General features: G+C 41.6%; 1 pseudogene; it reads right to left on the bottom strand.

The window, feature by feature from the left end:
- Positions 1-696: 696 nt before the first annotated feature.
- The window catches only part of LOC149220076 (putative glucose-6-phosphate 1-epimerase pseudogene), a 36011-nt pseudogene continuing 15226 nt past the window's right edge, over positions 697-21481 (bottom strand).

Here is a 21481-nt window from a genome sequence, read left to right as displayed (position 1 = left end):
GCCTTCAAATTTCTGGAGATGCGTTTACCACTTTACACATATGTTCTTTAAATCTGAATATGATTCGAATGCCCAAGTATAGCAATGACTGCCACCTGTCATGACATTTTCAAGCGTTGCTGGAGGATGGTGGTCGGCGTTGGTTTTTGGAATTGCAAATCTGAGGTGCATCGTTGATGCTGTTATTTCAGAAGGTCTATCACTTGCAGGTCTAGACTGACACTACCATTGAGAACCATAACTTTGGTTGCCCTCATCACTGAAGCCGTTTTCTACCATATACTAGTTGTGGCGCAATCCCAAGCTCTTGACCACTGCATTCATTATTCTCACAAACAGCCGCCTCACGTCTATGCTATATGATGATAACACGCTCCTGCAACAAAGAATTGTGTTCATTTTTTTAAAATTTGATGTAGTAGTGGCATAATCCCGCTTGGAAGCTATGTGCGCCGCACAACAGATACAACATAGAGACGGCCTCTAAAACCCTGTTTTCAATCCTCCACAATCTAACTTTAACTTCTTACTGTCTCCTTGCAAATGAATAGCTTGGACACCAAAACATCTGGAAAATCCGTGCTTTATTTGGGCGTTTGGAGGTCCTCCTAGAAATTTTCGGGCCTTTGGCTGTATGCGCCACGCGCACAACCCAGTGCGCCGCGCACATTCAAATTTGCACGGTGGACAGTGGCTCTATGCACTGCGCTCTGTGGGTGCACCGCGCACTGATCCAAAGCACAATATATGCTTGTATTCATCGTCCCCAAAATCTGCTATGGCTTTAGCTTTCTTTTCCTAAGGATTCCACACAACTGCATCAACAAGGTCCTCCTTTCTCAAAACAAATGTCTTCTTCTTCTCATGGTCAATTATTACAATTTTTGTTGGGGTGCTAAGATAAACCCTATCCACCTCAGATTCAAAATTTATAGCATCTCTTTGTTCAGTAAAGCGTTCTTTATCCTATAACAGATAATACAAACCCCTTTATCCGCACTTCACTGATATCAGAGACACAAAAGCAAGTGTGATAAGCAAAAGAGAAAGTAAAGGGCTCGTTGTCTGTATTCCTGATGCGAGATATCAAAGTAAGATTACCACCATGAGCCAGTGCAACTCTTAAGCCGAAATTCAAAACTGTGGGGCCAACTCTTGAAATCTTCTTCAGTGGGCTTTAAGAATTAGGTCAACAAAAGCCTTGTTATTGTAACAGTTAGAACGAAATGGTGGAGGATTTTTGTCAATATTCCAGAACTTATTCCTTGCAAAACCATGTTGCTCTAATGATCCATAGCTACCAAACTGAGGAAAGAAAATTTGGAATTCCTCCTCTTATTTCATTTTGGTGGCCTAAAAATGGCCTTACTACTTGTAAACAATAATTCCTCTCCTCGGTCATTCTTCCAGGAAGATGCCTAGCCTCCCAACAAGTTTACCCATACTCCTTAAGCGTCATAATTTCCAATTGTCTTCACCTTCAGTGCCAAAGAAGCAATGCTTGAACTCTCCTTTAATAAGGCTACTGTGTTTATTGGATGAGTTGGTGCAGATTTCTGATTTGAAGACTTCATCAAACAAAAAACGTCGGTGTTTGTTTTATTTGCTACTCCAGGTTTGTCTTTTATGGATTGATGGACTATAAGGACCATTCTTGTCATGCTCAATGCTTTCAATTTTGCGCTTCAAAAGGGTTTTCTCATTGATTTTTGAGCTGATGATGAATCTTGTCAACTTTTGCAGGGGTGGTGGCAAAAAATGACCAAAGGCTGCATTTGAAAACCTTGCAAATATACATGACAATTACTTCAAAAGACGAAAAGACGACTTTTTCTTCAAAACAGGGTTTTGAAGAAAAGTCATGATCAATCAGTATGACAATGGAATATCATGATAAAAACTTATTCTGATCCTCCTTCTGGCTTGCTGGCATTGTTGACACTATGAAGACCAAACCCTAGAATTAGTGACTGAAATGACTCTTGCTGATCAAAAAACCATCCATGACTATGAATGACTGAAACATTGACTTCGATGAGTTTTGATGAACTTTAATGGTCAGACACACACCAGCAGATACATGACATGAGGGAAATGACTGACAGACCCTTCAGTCAGATCATGACATGCCCCGAGCGGAATGCAACTGAGTGAATCGAGCGAGACACCTAAAAATGAAATGCAAAAAGAGTTTTGATCTCTGACGAAGGACTGACAAGACCGACTCTAACATTGGCTCCAATGGGGGATGGTAGCTCCAGCTCCTTGGAGGTGCCAAGAACTGCAGATCTTTGTGGGAGCAGACAGTGACTTCGTCCATTGGGCTATGGAGTCAAAACCAGAAGCTGATATTATGCAGACGGACTCTGACTGAAGACTAAAATTGAAAACCATAATAAAACCAAACACAACTACATCATAACTAACAAACTAGAAGGATGCTCATATTTGAGCTTATTCATCAAACCTACTCTAATTACTCTTTCCACCACTCGATCAGGTAAAATGGAACAGCCAATGCAACCAGGTAAGCATCATGGCGGGTATTTGATTTCTTCCCAAATGCTTTCTGATGCACAGGAAAAGAGAAGAACCGAGAGGCAACTCCCGTGGAAACTTGGAATCAAGTTCACTGCTGAAAAACTTGCAAAGCATGAATTGGCTGGATGACTTCACGAATACTGCAAAAAGGTCTTCATAAGCATCGTCATTGATTTCCATTAACACATTACTTCTCTGGTTCAAGTAATCTTCATAGATGGATATTAAACTTTTCCTCACATTTGCATTGTCTTTCTCTGATGATTGCAGCAAGCTGTCAAAAGGATCCTTAATTTCATGAATGACCAAACTCTGTTGCTGATTCCGAACAGAACACAAGTCTCCTTTTTCAATCTCCTCATATGACTGCAAACTTTGATCTGAGCCTTGTAATGAAAAATCTGTTAAACAAGACAATGAAGGTGGCCTTGGAATAAGATTGTTATCAACATTCTCTTTTGTCACATGTTTGGCTGATGGAGAAGAACTTTTACAGCAAACAAAATCTAACACATGAGCAAAAGGATCATCAAAAACTTGAGGGGACTGTTGCGATGTATCTATTGAAACTGTATGACATCCTATTGGTTGTTCATTTTTTCTTTTGAGATATTACGAAGATTCTGCCTTATAAACTGAAATACTTCGAAACAAAAGGGTATAGAATCCTCTTGCATCATTAGATCATGTATTTCGGCTACCACACCTTCATCTGTAATCTGACCTTCAACTGTGCTTGGTGGCTGCAAATCTGGTGCTAGAGAGGGTTTTATATCCAAAATGATTTCATCAATCATTTCAAGGGAAGATTTCTTATTAACAACTTGCTCAAGAATTTCGCCATCTGTCTCATCCCCAACATTAAAACTGAGAGATTGTTTATTTCCTACAGGTTCTTCATTTGAAGATTTTCTACACAATTTGCCCCTCAAAAACTTAAATGATTCAAAACAGAAAGGTATGGAATCTTCTCGTATTATTTGATCGCATGTGCCAGCTTCCATGTCTTCATCTGCAACTTGACAATTAATGGCATTTGGGGGCTGGAACTCTGAATATAAGAAGTCTGGAACAAAGTTTTCATCACCCTTAAGACGATCCAAATCAAGTCTTGTTGACAGCTGATGTCTGATTGCATGGAAATTATCTCTGATGAACTGACATGAATCAAAGAAAAAAGGAAAAGATCCTTCATTTACTTCAAAATCTGCTGCACTTTCCTCATCGTTGTCATAGCTGATATGCATCGGTTGATCACTGTACTCGAGCCACTATAAGTTAACTTCCTCCTCCCACAAACTAGCTGTTGATTTGTCTGCAAGATTAGCTTCTTTTTGGAGAACATAATCATCATCATCATACTGATCAAACTGAGGAAAATCGTTAGTGTAGAACACATCATCAAGCATACATGTTATATCAACAGGTCTTTCTTCTCCCAGATGGTCTACAAAACAATCATTATGACAACTGAGATAAGAAACAAAATGCTTTGGATCAACAACTTGTTCATGAACGTCATTTTCATCTTTTGCAGTCATTTTCTGCACCATCTCTTCTACTGCACTCACCAAAATGTCAAGCTTTTCCTATGAAGGTGTCATTTTCTCTGGATCCACGTTTTTCATCTCTTCTTTCTTCAACCTTGCCCTTCTAATCAGCAAGTAGGCCTCTACATTTATTGCATTGTTTTGCATCTCTTCAAGCGTTGCAACATTCCTTTCTCTCAGCTGAAACTCCATTTCTAGATCAAAGGCACCCTGGTAGTTCAAGAGAGCAGAACTAGGAGGGGGTCTTATATCAACCGACATTGAATAATAAACTTGATTAAATCTGGCTGAAAACTATTGTACTGTCTCCCCTACCTGTCTTTTCAGCTGGTTATACTATTCTACAATAAGGAAAAGGTTTTGTCCGATCATCCACCTATCAAGAAAAATTTTGACGAACTACTGGAAATCTGAGATGGTTGCATCAGGTAGGGCTTTGAACCAACTCTTGACTTTGCCTTGCAAAGAAAGAGAAAAAATCCTAATACTAACATCTTCGTTATCAACTTCAAAAAGGTCTAGAAAAGTCTCAACATTCAGCACATGTTGCTCAGCATTGACATTCTTACATTCACCGTCAAATCTTGGCAAGTATAGATCATAGTTTTTAGGGAAAGTATGAAGAACAGAAGGTAAAACAAGAAGTTTATACCTATCTGGGATTATAACAGCCGTAGGAATATATACAAGAGCGACGGGGTCAGGTTTGTGTTCTTTAGGCTCATCACTCTTAAGAGAGTCATCATAAGATGTGGGAAAAGAAAGGAGGCCAGGATCAAAGGGAAACTTAGTATTTACGCTTTTTGAATGGGTCGATTGAAGATTTTGATCACCTTTATCATACAACAAATTCTGAAAAACTTTCAGGGCAACTTCAAGAATAGCAAAGAAGTAATTTATAAGAAAGCAGAGTAGAACTTGAATACCATTCCACTTTGGATACCCAAACTTTGTGTAAGATCCTTCGATTTTCTTAGAGAAAGAGTTAGTCCTCCAGTGAAGTCTTTACAGTAGTCGCCAGGTGAATGATTTCATCCTTCTTATGTCTGATCATTGTTCACCATCAACAATTAGCTCTGAACTTGAGATATGTACTGGGGCAAGACAATCTACAAGCAAACCATTTTCCTCCCCAGTGGAGTCGCCACTATGTTAGGGCCTAAATTTGCCTTAGGCTGAAGGAAGGAAAAATTCAGGGTAACCACAAACCACGTTCAGTCTGGTAGCTGGCCCTACCAAAACAGGAGAGGGCTCTCTCCAGGTCACACTCAGTTAAAATAGACAATAGGGTCTGAGATGACTCAAAACAAATGCTGATTTTAGGCTAGTAAATTGATATGAGAAAGGAAATTTATTGAATGACTGAACTTTCTGGGCTGTATGGGACAAAGGGCAGCCTGAGATGGGAAATTAAATCAAAGATGCAAAGTATTTCATGAGGCAATATAGGCAGGAGGTTTAGCAGTTAAACTGAAATAATATGTAGTGGAAAGACAGTTGAGAAAGCTGAAAAGGGCATATACATGAATCCTTCTCAGACAGAGGAAAACACACAAAGTATGAATGCTTTACAAGGCATAGCATAAAAATGGATTCTACCTTTCCTACTTAAGAGGATTCAACTAGAAATGATTAATTACTCTTTCCACCACTCGATCAGGTAAAATGGAACAGCCAATGCAACCAGGTAAGCATCATGGAGGGTATTTGATTTCTTCCCAAATGCTTTCTAATGCACAGGAAAAGAGAAGAACCGAGAGGCAACTCCTGTGGAAACTTGGAATCAAGTTCACTGTTGACAAACTTGCAAAGCATGAATTGGCTGGATGACTTCACGAATACTGCAAAAGGGTCTTCATAAGCATCGCCATTGATTTCCATTAACACATTACTTCTCTGGTTCAAGTAATCTTCAAAGCTGGATATTAAACTTTTCCTCACATTTGCACTGTCTTTCTCTGATGATTGCAGCAAGTTGTCAAAAGGATCCTGAATTTCATGAAGGACCAAACTCTATTGCTGATTCCGAATAGAACACAAGTCTCCTTTATCAATCTCCTCATATGACTGCAAACTTTGATCTGAGCTTTGTAATGAAAAATCCGTTAAACAAGACAATGAAGGTGGCCTTGGAATAAGATTTTTATCAACATTCACTTTTGTCACATGTTTGGCTGATGGAGAAGAATTTTTACAGCAAACAGAATCTAACACATGAGCAAAAGGATCATCAAAAGCTTGAGGGGACTACTGCGATGTATCTATTGAAACTGTATGACATCCTATTGGCTGTTCATCTTTTTCTTTTGAGATATTATGAAGATTCTGCCTTATAAACTGAAATACTTCGAAACAAAAGGGTATAGAATCCTCTTGCATCATTAGATCATGTATTTCGGCTGCCACACCTTCACCTGTAATCTGACCTTCAACTGTGTTTGGTGGCTGCAAATGTGGTGTTAGAGAGGGTTTTATATCCAAAATGATTTCATCAATCATTTCAGGGGAAGATTTCTTATTAATAGTAGGTAATCACAAAACTCACTAAAACCACATGTTATATCCTTCTTTGTGGGCATATCAAACTTCAGTCAAACTGCTACATGGTTTACACCATTTCAACTCACTTATGGCTTGGAAGCGGTTCTACCTATCAAGTGTCAGATTCCTTCCCTAAAAATTGTTGTTGAACTCTTGCCTAACACCGCTACCTAAGAAGAGTTCTTTCTATACCTTAATCAACTGGATGAAACCCATCAAGATGTCGAATTGGCACTCGAAGCCCACAAGCACTAGGTCAAAGCCTAGTATGACAAAAAGGTCATGCCTTGTTCTTACCAATAGGGCAATCCCGTTTTTCTCTATGATAAAAACATGACCTCTTGGGGGTAGGAATGCTTCAACCCTTATGGGTCAATCCACATATAGTCACCAAGGTCCTCTCAAAAGGGACATATGAATTTCAAGAATATGAAGGAATCTCGCTCGAGGAGCCCTAAAACAGGCTCTATCTGAAAAGGTATTATGCCTAGTACTGCACTAGGCATGTGCTTTGTAATTCATGTATTTATAAGTTTTGCTTCTTTTTTATGTGACTAGAGTTTTTTCCATTTTTGAGTATTTGTCTCATACATTTTTCTCATCGTGCAAATGACTTCATTACCATTAGCATACATAGGATACGCAGATGGTGCCAGTTGTCACACATGGCACATTGCATCAGCTACTTTTGTTATTTACACACCTGAGTCAGAACTTCTTTGCTCTGGCGGAGTCTTTCTTGGTACTTCCACCAAGAATATTGCTGAGAATATGTTTGTAATTTCACTTCTCACTGAAGTGTCATATCGGGACATCTCTAATTTAGTGGTCAGGTTAGACTCTCAGCTTGTCATTATGATTTTGACAAATAATTTTCACATGCGCAATCCAATCTTGTTACATCATTGATTAAGGGTATGACTCTTCGAACGTCAATTTGATTATTGAATATGAACATATTCCTCGAGAATTTAATGCAGTTGTTGATTCATTAGAAAACTATGTATTAGATTGGCATCTTGTTGGCTTATTGGGGCCTAACCCAGGTTTGGAAGAGTTAATAGATAAACAAATCCCACATCTACTGGCCCTTTTGGCAACAACCCATGGAGCATAGACTGAGTTCTCACCTGAGGTAGCAGGGGAGGGTGCTGGAACCAAGCTTCCACACCCTTGGGATGTCTTGATGTGGTCTGGAGGATTTTCACACCGCTCTATGGCCTCACGACACTCTACTTCCGCATAGATACGGAACAAGGCAAATCCTTTCTACTTATTAATACTGTGTTTATTGTAGATTAGATCTATTTCTTACAGTCTTTAACCAAACATTTAATAGAGTCAACCAATGCGCGCACCCAGAAATATTATAGATTTGCATAAATTCGGAACATAAGCATAAGCACACAGATTAAACAGATATTTAAACCAGAAATTAACCAGATCCACAATATTTCAGAAGCAACACAGCATTTCAGAATCAACTTATCGTTATTGAATTCCTTGCTAATACAACCAGATCCTCCATGCGCACTCAACTGCAGGGGTCCCCACACACAGCTGCTGACTCTACCAGGCCTCTGTGCACACAGTCGCAAAGCCTCTATCTATCTACCAACACCCTTGACCCGGACTTACAAACGTAGAAAACACTGTATTTACCCAACCATAACACCAATATTCATCCAAAACACTAACTAAACTTTACCCTTAGAGCCTCGCTCTATTTATACATTCCCATGGTCCACGAACCATGGGAAGGCCGACTTAGTTCCTATTATTCTATATTATTTCTTGGGCAGACAACCCTTTGACTGTCCTATTACATTTCGCACTTCACATATCTCAAAGATTTACAATATTGTTATCATGTCTTCTAGGCTTTAAGCCCCAAAACTGTTACACAAGACCTCCGCTACCAAACAAGCCCCCAACACAATCATCGTGACTCGTCTCGAGCCACTTGTCAGTACAGCAATACGCGCTACCTAGGCTCCATGGTTCACCTTCCTCTAAGTGATGCACTTCATTCTACAGCTCCCTCTTTGTCTCCTGCAACGTTTCTTCCAGCTCCTGCTCCATTGTCACTGCCACTTCATGCAACCGATAATGCTCATTCTGCTCTACTTGGTTAAATAGAACACCCCCTCATAGGATTTTAGCTCGAGATGGGGTGTCGCATATAGGAAATCCTCGTACCAATGCAGCCATTTTCCAATTTTGTAGTGTCTATGCACACTGTTTGCTGCAGCTTGTGTTGCAATTTTGCAAGACCATTGTTGTTGTCCGTGAGATCCCAGTCTTCGAGGTGCATATGAGATGACTTGTTAACTGTAATTCCAACATTTGTCTCAATGCTTACAGTCATTCCCTTATCTTTTATGGTGCACCAATTAGCCCATGGGTGAGGCAGCAACATCCGGGCTAGGTCTCCTTCATGTCTACAAATTTTTAGCACCTCCCCTACCGATGATGTTGAACTCTACGCAGTGCCAGTAGCTGTCAACACCATCCTCTTTAGAATGCTCGGCATCTCTAATGGCCATATCACAATCCTCGGGCTTACTCTTTGAGTGTAGATAAAGAATAGTTCCATAGCGGCAGGATGGCATAATAGCATACTATTCTTAGAAGCATAACTCATTCAGTGGATGCCCCCCATGATTTATAAGTGTCTTGAAATTCAAATTCATTGGCTCCTGCCTTTTCTAGTGCCCTCATGCTAAGCCTGCAACAGATTGTTTCAGATCTGGCTCGTACCCCATCTCTTAATTGCCCACTGCCCGCTCCCTTTTTCCATAACTCAGACATCTTGTCATGAATAGTGACAACAATGGTCACCTCTCTTCTCGTCAAAGCAGCAGCGCAGTCCTTTCCGTGCAACTGCGACCCCAGTGATAGATCAAATCTATGCACACCTCGATTGTCGTGTAGCTGCTTCCTGGACTACTTTAACATCCCGCGCTCTCTTTCAACTGGCTGGAGTGGTGAGACTGTCCTTCGGATGGTTAGTCAGGCAGTAAGCTAGACTAGCCTCCTGGGAAGGGGTCTCCATTGAGCTTGGCAAGCTAGACTGTGCCTCCATCTATAACTTCTTTGACTACATAGGGTCCTAACCAGTGCATGCGGAGCTTTCCAGGGAATTTCTCGAACTTGCTGTCATATAGGAACATGAGATCATTGGCTTTGAACATGTGCATTTTGATATGTCGATCATGCCAAGATTTTTCTCACTACTTTTGTACTTATTGATGAAATCCTACCACAAATTGCTCCTCTTCAAGTTCCTCCAATTGTACGATCCTTTCTTCTAATGCTCAGTAGTCTACCATACCTGTCGTTGTTGCTATTCATAAACTAGGAACAACGTACGCCATTAGCATGACAGCTTCCTTTCCATAGACTGACTAGAAAGGGGTCTGGCCTGCCAGCTTCTTGCATGTTGTTTGATATGCCCATAGCATAATAGAGATGTGCAAATCCCGATCATTGTGCTGCACATTACATACCTTGGTCAATGTTGTCTCCAAAATTTTGTTAAATGCTTCAATGGTCCCGTTTTCTTGTAGATGATACGGTGTACTCTGCTGATGATATATCTGAAATTCCTCAGTGAGCGTGCTGATAGTCTCATTTAGAAAATGCGTTCCATGGTTTCTCATTAGGTTTTTGGAATCCAAATCGCATTAAAACATTCTCAAACAAGAATTTCATAGCATACGGTCTTTAACCGACTGTGCTTCCACCCATTGGGTCAAGTATTTTGTCGTCATGATGATATAGCATGCCCCCATCTTTCTTGGAGGTGTGATAGGCCCCACAAAATCAATTGCCCATTTTTCAAACGGTTGTAGCATCATCTGTGGCTTGAGCAGCATTTCATCCCTCTGTGATGGTTTCCCAGTCCATTGACATATGTCGCAAGCCCTACAGTACACTTTCGAGTCTTGATGTAGAGTTGGCCACCATAGTCCAGCATGAAGAATCTTCTGTGCTGTAGCACGACCCGCATAATGTCCTCCGGCAAGCCCCCCATGTGCTTTGGCCAGGATCTATCTTCACTTGAATTCAGGTACATATCTACATAATATTTCATTGTTTCCCATTTTGTAGAGGTGCCCTGCAATAACAGTAAAATCTGCTACGCGTATCACCAATTATTTCTTCTGCTGAATGGAAGATCCCTGCAGCATAGTTCATATGGTTAAGAAGTGGATTACATATTCAAAATCGCCATCCGTGACCCGTACTACATACAACTATGCATCTAGTATCCCTTCCTCTAAGTTTGTGGGATCTTAACCATTCTCAATCCGGGACAGGTGATCTAGGCCTACGTTTAGACATTTGGCTTTATGATGACTTCAAAATTATACTCTTGAAATAATAACAACCATCTATAAATGAACCCCCCCAACACAGGCTTGTTGACTAGGTATTTGAGTGCAGAGTAATCAGTATACATCTAGTGTCCTTCAAGTAGGTAGTGGCAGTATTTCTGGAGCACGTACACCATCGCTAGTCCCTCCTAATTTGTAGTGGAGTAGTTCTTCTCAGCTTTGGATAATCATTGACTTGCAAATGCGATTGGGTGATCAATTCCTTCCGCCCCTTCCTGTGTGAGTATTGTGCCCAATGCAATACATGACGCGTCAACATGTACGTGAAATTCGATGTCCCATTTTGGAAAGACCAAGATAGGAGCTGATGCCATCTTCTCCTTGAGCGTTTTTAGACTTTTGTTACATTCCTCATTCTAGAAATAAGTAGTGTCCTTCTTAAATAATTGTTCCATCAGTGCCATGATCTGCGCATAGCTCCTAATGAATTTCTTGTAGTACCCAGTGTGTCCTAGTGTGGTGCGAAGCTGCTCGACATTTCGCGACACTTGTAGGTTGAGTATAACAACAATCTCTACCAGATCCACCATGAGGCCTTTCCTACAGACCAAATGGCTAAGCAAGTCCTTGAAGGGGACGAGGAAAGTACACTTCTTTAGGTTTAGCACAATATGGTGTCGTTGACATGTATCTAGCATTAACTGTAAGCTCACGGTATGCTTCTTAACTAGCCCAAACACAGTCCAATCATCAAGATATACCTCTAAGAACTTATGTATGAATTCCTTAAAGGAAACTACCATGACATGCGAGAATATCTCCGGCACATTCTTTAGTCCAAAGGGCATCACCGTATACTGAAAGCAGCCCCATTCTGTAGCAAACGTTGTTTTACTACTATCCTCTAGCCCAATCTTGATTTGGTGGTACCTCGAGAAGCTGTCCATAAAGGAGTAGGCTTCCTGTCCTCCCACATTTTCCAGTACCTCATTTGTAAATGGCATCAGAAATGGATCATTAACACATGCATCATTGAGCTTCCAAAGATCCACGCAGATTCGAATTTCACCTTTCTATTTTTTCTCCTACACAACCATAGGACTTACCCAGTCGGACTCTTCCACTAGTTCAATTATTCCTACTGCAAGCATCTTGTCCAATTCTTCACGGACCTTCACTTTGTATTTTGGATTAAACCGGTAAGGCTGCTGCTTCACTGGCTTCGCATTTGGCTTTAAGGTTATCTTCATCATTCCTAGGTCACCGAGAATCCCTTTTAACTCCATGATTTTAGTCGACAATAAGTCTTGATATTCTCAAAGCAGTTTGACGAATTTTTCCACCGTGGCATCATCCCAATAGTCCCCAAGTGTTGCATACTTTGGCTCATCCTCCATTCCGATGTTTACTTGTTTCATTTTCAGCAATGCCATGATGTCAGGATCCTCAATTTCTGGTCTGTGAACCTTTTGACTCCCCTTTGTTTCTAGAATATTGATGTTCCTAGGGCCGTCCTCATCATCTTCTACCTACACATTGTAACATTCCAGGGCCTGGCGCAACTCTTGTGACCAATCTGGCTGCATGACTTCTTCTGGTTCCAATGGTATTTTGAAAATAGCAGCTTTGACCATCTGCAATGCGTTGTCCACCATATCCATCCATTGATCTTCAAAGATGAACATTAACAAAAGCCTTTGTGCAAGATATCCCACTCGCTTGTGCCATGTTGGAGGTCGGTTTCGGTATACCAGTTCCTTGGAATGACATCCAGGGTATAATAAAATAAATGTACCCACTCTGGTTGAGGCTCTTCTCCATAGGCCTGGACCCATCTAGTAAGGTGCCTACACGGGTCATCTAATCCATCGTATTTCTCGATTATTCATAGCTTCGACTTCCCAAATCTTATCTGCATCATGCACCTACTTTCGTGCCAATCACTGAAGGTTCCTTCATGTGTGCCCCACCAACGCGCAGGCATCGTGCACAATGCCCATCTCAACCCATCAAATCGTTGGTGTTCTTGAACCGTGCTTTCAAATCTAGTCAGGAATTTGTCTACTGGTGTCAGCTCGTCATACATCGGTAGTTCGCGATCCTGAGCTCTGACACAATACAACGACTTAGTCATCATGTTGCAATTTAATGTGGTTACTCCGTTCATCCTCCTCATCTGAATCTTCAGTGCAGGGCTCTACATGCCCCCATGATATTGTTCCTTCTATCGTTGGATTGACCCAATCTTGATTTTGTGCAGTAATTTTGTAGCTACAATCTAATTCATCATCACTTCCTTTGTCACGCACAGGTTTAGTGTAATGCGGTCCCTCTGCCAAGTCTAGCGGAATGACTACACGGAGTGACTTCTTCTCAAATATCATTTTACACTTCTTTGAATTAATAACCCCATTCATATCTGTGGCCCAATCTATCCCTAACAACGCAAGGTAAGGGTTACTTTCATCCACGATTTTTATTACCTCAAAGTCCTTGCGGGTGCTCATGCCTTCTATATCTACTGTAATTCCTTGCAGTCTTCCCATGGGCAGGATCTTCTGTTGATTCGCCATCCACAATTGAATAGGAGACCATTGCAATGTGGGCTTGCCCATGCATTCCCAAGTCTGTTTGGTAGTGCATTGCATCTAAGCCCAAGTCCAGAATGATCTGATCCATCTCATAGTCACAAATCTACGCCACTAATCGCATTTCCTGCCCATTCTGTGACGCCTGTTTTCCCAATTTTCGGACCACACGGGTTCAACCAACCCTGCATACCTAGTTATCAATTCTTGTAATCCTTTAACCACCCTATTGTCATGAAGCAATTTCATGCATGTCTCTAAAAAGGTAGTTAGCATTGAGGGATCCCTCTCCTGTTTGGGTTGATCCTTACCACCTGGGGTAGAGACTTCTGCGAAGCTCTTCCTAGCTTCCAGATCTATCTCCTTGAGAACCCCGGCATCGTCCTTGGTTACTTTCCTCTTATCTTCACCTATAGCTATGCCACTTCTGAGCACCATGTTTATGTTGGGGTATTCCTCGCATGGTTTGGTCCTCATCATTTGGACGTTCTGCATCGCTGTAGGTTGTGGTTCCCTCTTCTCATGTATATGTGCTTTTAATGTGGGGCAATCTATCATTTCATGATCAAACTACTCACAGTAAAGGCACGATATTCTGGTCAGGTTGGTACAGTCCCGTGCGTAGTGTCCTGGTCCTCTGTAGTTGTAACAGATTAGCTGCCTGCGACTCCTTCCTAGCCCCATTCCTCCCCGTCCTCGTCCACGTCTTTGGAACCCACCACATGCTATCGCCACAGCTAGATCCTGACCTCGTGCTTCATTCTACATTCTGTAGGCAGGTGACTGGTCCATCAATAATTGATAACTACGGTAGTCTTGCTCCTCGTGGCCCACCGATCGGCAAAAGTTACAAAATAGTTGCTGGGGGGTCTGGTTAAATTTTGGCAGTAGATGACAATTGTCTATGTTGTGCTTTCCTCCCACCTGACAGATTGCACACCAGAGCGAGGGTGCCATGCTTGGCCCTGCTTGTACCTCTGGCTGCAACAGTGTTGGTCCCCCTGTTGCTACATAGTTCACATAGACCGGATAGTGATCCTTATTTTGACCCTAGTTTCTACACTTTATACACCAAACTTCCTCTCGTGCTTCTGGGCAAGGTGTCTTTTCTTTTTTTAAATTCTGCATTTCTGAACACATGTTTTTTATTTGTGCATGGATTTGCTGAACTCCCAACCCCGGGTCCTGTATTGGAGTTTCATGAAATCTCATTTCTATCTCTAATGCTCCAGCTTGGGTTGAGATCTTTTGTTGTGATAGCGCCGTCCTCAGATGTGGTGTCAATGACACCACAAAGCACATGCACTATTGCGCATATGACAGTGTCATGTTTGCCTCGCAGATTGTACTTTTCAATATCTGATCTAGATCCCACAAAGTTTCACCAGGCATCATTACGATATCCTTGAACCCTATGGTCAACCATGTTTCTGATTTCGGTCGGCTAAATTTTTTTCTCAATTCATCTCGGATCTCTTCTATTCCCACATTGGGGTGATCGCTCGAATACTTTATGTACCATGTCAGCACGCGGTCCTGTAGCTTGCTAACTAGGGTAGCCTTTTTGATGTTATTGTCTGTAACTCCATGTGCTTCAAAAACTACCCTTACCACGAACCAAAATTGTTCTATATCTTCACTTCCCGCTCCTTTGAATACTAGCAACTAGATCACGCTCGTCATGGTCATCCTTTGGTTTTCTCATTGGTATACTAGGACCTACTGTGAACTCGTATCGCTCCGGATTCAACCAATCCTTAGATTCTTTCTTCGTAGGGTTCCAATGTCCCAATATCAGACATCCCTTAGGCAGATCCTGGTCCCGGCAACAAAACCATTTGTTGGCTTATTGGGGCCTGACCCAAGTTCAGAAGAGTTATTATCCAAACAAATCCCGCAGCTATCGGCCCTTTCGGCAACAGCCTACAGAGCGCAAACTGAGGTCTCACACAAGGTAGCAGGGGAGGATGCTGGAACCAAGTTTCCACACCCTTGGGATGTCTTGATGTGGTCTGGAGGATTCGCGCACTTCTCTATGGCCACGGGCCACTCTACTTCTGTGTAGATCTGGAACAAGGAAAATCCTTTCTACTTATTAATATTGTGTTTATTGTAGATCAAATCTATTTCTTACGGTCTTTAAGCAAACATTTAATAGAGACAACCAATGCGCGCACCCAAAAATATTATAGATTTGCATAAATTCGAAACATAAGCATAAGCGCATAGATTAAACAGATATTTAAACTAGAAATTAACTAGATCCACAATATTTCAGAAGCAACACAGTATTTCAGAATCAACTTATCTTTATTTAATTCCTTGCCAATACAACAACATCCACCCTGCACACTCAGCTGCAGGGGTCTGCACACACATTTGCGGACTCTACCAGGCCTCTGTGCACACAGATGCAGAGCCTCTATCTATCTACCAACACCCTTGACCTGAACTTACAGACGTAGAAAACATTGTTTTTACCCATCCATAACACCAAGATTCATCCAAAACACTAACTGAACTCTACCCTTAGAGCCTCGCTCTATTTATACATTCCCATGGTCCATGGACCATGGGCAGGCTGACTTACTTCCTATTGTTCTATATTATTTCTTAGGCGGACAACCCTTTGACTCGTCCTATTACATTTCGCGCTCCGCATATCTCAGAGATTTACAATATTATTATCCTATCTTCTAGGCTTTAAGCCCCAAAACTATTACACGGGACCTCCACTACCCAACACATCTGTCTCATTTATTATAGATACATGTATGGAAGATTTGGGACAGGATCCCCTAGGGTCAATTTTGGGGAAAAAGCCCATGTTTTGGGGCAAAAAGCCCAAGTTTTATTGTAAAAAGTGTAAAGTCTCTGCAAGTTGCGGTTGCAGAGCATGTATATAGTAAAGTGTCATAAATGGTTTTAACCCTTCTTGTATGTAAGTTGTGTTGGCTTGTATAGGCCTACCCATGTTCTGCAACCATGGGATTGTATAAAAAGGAGAGTCTTAGAGAGTCAAAAGTAAGTAACGAAGAATGAAGATGAATGTAATGAGTCATTAAGAGTAAGAGTGAAGAAGTCTTAGAGTAGAAGAGAGGATCTACAGCTATGTGCATAGAGGCCTAGAGTAGAGTCCACAACTAAGTGTGCAAACCCCTATAGCTAAGTGCATAGGGAAGTCTTGATTCTGTAAGAAGAACTGAATCATTAATAAACAAATTATTCCAACAATTCATGTGTTTTGTCTATCTATTTATGTTATGAATGAATGTGACTTTATGCTATGATAAATGATTGGTTTATGAATTAATACTATATTGATGCACAATTTTACATGATTTATCTTATTGTATGGACACAAGTAATAATAACTGTTTACATGAAGAATATCCTGTTGCATGTTAAAGTTATCAAACACTTAAGACGATCTGGGTAAATACAAAGCTAGATACGGAACAAGGCAAATCCTTTCTACTTATTAATACTGTGTTTATTGTAGATTAGATCTATTTCTTACAGTCTTTAACCAAACATTTAATAGAGTCAACCAATGCGCGCACCCAGAAATATTATAGATTTGCATAAATTCGGAACATAAGCATAAGCACACAGATTAAACAGATATTTAAACCAGAAATTAACCAGATCCACAATATTTCAGAAGCAACACAGCATTTCAGAATCAACTTATCTTTATTGAATTCCTTGCTAATACAACCAGATCCTCCATGCGCACTCAGCTGCAGGGGTCCCCACACACAGCTGCTGACTCTACCAGGCCTCTGTGCACACAGTCGCAGAGCTTCTATCTATCTACCAACACCCTTGACCCGGACTTACAAACGCAGAAAACACTGTATTTACCCAACCATAACACCAATATTCATCCAAAACACTAACTAAACTTTACCCTTAGAGCCTCGCTCTATTTATACATTCCCATGGTCCACGAACCATGGGAAGGCCGACTTAGTTCCTATTATTCTATATTATTTCTTGGGCAGACAACCCTTTGACTGTCCTATTACATTTCGCACTTCACATATCTCAAAGATTTACAATATTGTTATCATGTCTTCTAGGCTTTAAGCCCCAAAACTGTTACGCAAGACCTCCGCTACCAAACAAGCCCCCAACACAATCATCGTGACTCGTCCCGAGCCACTTGTCAGTACGGAAATACGCGCTACCTAGGCTCCATGGTTCACCTTCCTCTAAGTGATGCACTTCATTCTGCAGCTCCCTCTTTGTCTCCTGCAACGTTTCTTCCAGCTCCTGCTCCATTGTCACTACCACTTCATGCAACCGATAATGCTCATTCTGCTCTACTTGGTTAAATAGAACACCCCCTCATAGGATTTTAGCTCGAGATGGGGTGTCGCATATAGGAAATCCTCGTACCAATGCAGCCATTTTCCAATTTTGTAGTGTCTATGCACACTGTTTGCTGCAGCTTGTGTTGCAATTTTGCAATACCATTGTTGTTGTCCGTGAGATCCCAGTCTTCGAGGTGCATATGAGATGACTTGTTAACTGTAATTCCAACATTTGTGTCAGTGCTTACAGTCATTCCCTTATCTTTTATGGTGCGCCAATTAGCCCATGGGTGAGGCAGCAACATCCGGACTAGGTCTGCTTCATGTCTACAAATTTTTAGCACCTCCCCTACCGATGATGTTGAACTCTACGCAGTGCCAGTAGCTGTCAACACCATCCTCTTTAGAATGCTCGGCATCTCTAATGGCCATATCACAATCCTCGGGCTTACTCTTTGAGTGTAGATAAAGAATAGTTCCATAGCGGCAAGATGGCATAATAGCATACTATTCTTAGAAGCATAACTCATTCAGTGGATGCCCCCCATGATTTATAAGTGTCTTGAAATTCAAATTCATTGGCTCCTGCCTTTTCTAGTGCCCTCATGCTAGGCCTGCAACAGATTGTTTCAGATCTGGCTCGTACCCCATCTCTTAATTGCCCACTGCCCACTCCCTTTTGCCATAACTCAGACATCTTGTCATGAATAGTGACAACAATGGTCACCTCTCTTCTCATCAACGTAGCAGCGCAGTCCTTTCCGTGCAACTGCGACCCCAGTGACAGATCAAATCTATGCACACCCCGATAGTCGTGTAGCTGCTTCCTGGACTACTTTAACATCCCGCGCTCTCTTTCAACTGGCTGGAGTGGTGAGACTGTCCTTCGGATGGTTAGTCAGGCAGTAAGCCCACCCATGTAGAGCTTCAGGTGGCTATCATTTACTCTTCCTGGGAAGGGGTCTCCATTGAGCTTGGCAAGCTAGACTGTGCCTCCATCTATAACTTCTTTGACTACATAGGGTCCTAACCAGTGCATGCGGAGCTTTCCAGGGAATTTCTCGAACTTGCTGTCATATAGGAACATGAGATCATTGGCTTTGAACATGTGCATTTTGATATGTCGATCATGCCAAGATTTTTCTCACTACTTTTGTACTTATTGATGAAATCCTACCACAAATCGCTCCTCTTCAAGTTCCTCCAATTGTACGATCCTTTCTTCTAATGCTCAGTAGTCTACCATACCTGTCGTTGTTGCTATTCATAAACTAGGAACAATGTACTCCATTAGCATGACAGCTTCCTTTCCATAGACTAACTAGAAAGGGGTCTGGCCTGCCAGCTTCTTGCATGTTGTTTGATATGCCCATAGCATAACAGAGATGTGCAAATCCCGATCATTGTGCTGCACATTACATACCTTGGTCAATGTTGTCTCCAAAATTTTGTTAAATGCTTCAATGGTCCCGTTTTCTTGTAGATGATACGGTGTACTCTGCTGATGATATATCTGAAATTCCTCAGTGAGCGTGCTGATAGTCTCATTTAGAAAATGCGTTCCATGGTTTCTCATTAGGTTTTTGGAATCCAAATCGCATTAACACATTCTCAAACAAGAATTTCATAGCATACGGTCTTTAACCGACTGTGCTTCCACCCATTGGGTCAAGTATTTTGTCGTCGTGATGATATAGCATGCCCCCGTCTTTCCTGGAGGTGTGATAGGCCCCACAAAATCAATTGCCCATTTTTCAAACAGTTGTAGCATCATCTGTGGCTTGAGCAGCATTTCATCCCTCTGTGATGGTTTCCCAGTCCATTGACATACGTCGCAAGCCCTACAGTACACTTTCGAGTCTTGATGTAGAGTTGGCCACCATAGTCCAGCATGAAGAATCTTCTGTGCTATAGCACGACCTGCATAATGTCCTCTGGCAAGCCCCCCATGTGCTTTGGCCAGGATGTATCTTCACTCGAATTCAGGTACATATCTACATAATATTTCATTGTTTCCCATTTTGTAGAGGTGCCCTGCAATAACAGTAAAATCTGCTACGCGTATCACCAATTATTTCTTCTGCTGAATGGAAGATCCCTGGAGCATAGTTCCTATGGTTAAGAAGTGGATTACATATTCAAAATGGCCATCCGTGACCCGTACTACATACAACTATGCATCTAGTATCCCTTCCTCTAAGTTTGTGGGATCTTCACCATTCTCAATCCGGGACAGGTGATCTAGGCCTACGTTTAGACATTTGGCTTTATGATGACTTCAAAATTATACTCTTGAAATAATAACAACCATCTATAAATGAACCCCCCCAACACAGGCTTGTTGACTAGGTATTTGAGTGCAGAGTAATCAGTATACATCTAGTGTCCTCCAAGTAGGTAGTGGCAGTATTTCTGGAGCACGTACACCATCGCTAGTCCCTCCTAATTTGTAGTGGAGTAGTTCTTCTCAGCTTTGGATAATCATTGACTTGCGAATGTGATTGGGTGATCAATTCCTTCCGCCCCTTCCTGTGTGAGTATTGTGCCCAATGCAATACATGACGCATCAACATGTACGTGAAATTCGATGTCCCATTTTGGAAAGACCAAGATAGGAGCTGATGCCATCTTTTCCTTGAGCGTTTTTAGACTTTTGTTACATTCCTCATTCTAGAAATAAGTAGTGTCCTTCTTAAATAATTGTTCCATCAGTGCCATGATCTGCGCATAGCTCTTAATGAATTTCTTGTAGTACCCAGTGTGTCCTAGTGTGGTGCGAAGCTGCTCGACACTTCGCGACACTTGTAGGTTGAGTATAACAACAATCTCTACCAGATCCACCATGAGGCCTTTCCTACAGACCAAATGGCTAAGCAAGTCCTTGAAGGGGACGAGGAAAGTACACTTCTTTAGGTTTAGCACAATATGGTGTCGTCGACATGTATCTAGCATTAACTGTAAGCTCACGGTATGCTTCTTAACTAGCCCAAACACAGTCCAATCATCAAGATATACCTCTAAGAACTTATGTATGAATTCCTTAAAGGAAACTACCATGACATGCGAGAATATCTCCGGCACATTCTTTAGTCCAAAGGGCATCACCGTATACTGAAAGCAGCCCCATTCTGTAGCAAACGTTGTTTTACTACTATCCTCTAGCCCAATCTTGATTTGGTGGTACCTCGAGAAGCTGTCCATAAAGGAGTAGGCTTCCTGTCCTCCCACATTTTCCAGTACCTCGTTTGTAAATGGCATCAGAAATGGATCGTTAACACATGCATCGTTGAGCTTCCAAAGATCCACGCAGATGCGAATTTCACCTTTCTATTTTTTCTCCTACACAACCATAGGACTTACCCAGTCGGACTCTTCCACTAGTTCAATTATTCCTACTGCAAGCATCTTGTCCAATTCTTCACGGACCTTCACTTTGTATTTTGGATTAAACCGGTAAGGCTGCTGCTTCACTGGCTTCGCATTTGGCTTCAAGGTTATCTTCATCATTCCTAGGTCACCGAGAATCCTTTTTAACTCCATGATTTTAGTCGACAATAAGTCTTGATATTCTCAAAGCAGTTTGACGAATTTTTCCACCGTGG

The sequence above is a fragment of the Pinus tabuliformis genome, chromosome Q (assembly GCF_031772625.1).
Source record: "Pinus tabuliformis cultivar Carrire ecotype Pingquan chromosome Q, CPIR1, whole genome shotgun sequence".
In the NCBI taxonomy this organism is placed as follows: domain Eukaryota; kingdom Viridiplantae; phylum Streptophyta; class Pinopsida; order Pinales; family Pinaceae; genus Pinus; species Pinus tabuliformis.
The sequence above is the reverse complement of the archived record's forward strand: the minus strand, read 5'-3'. Positions and strand labels throughout refer to the sequence as shown.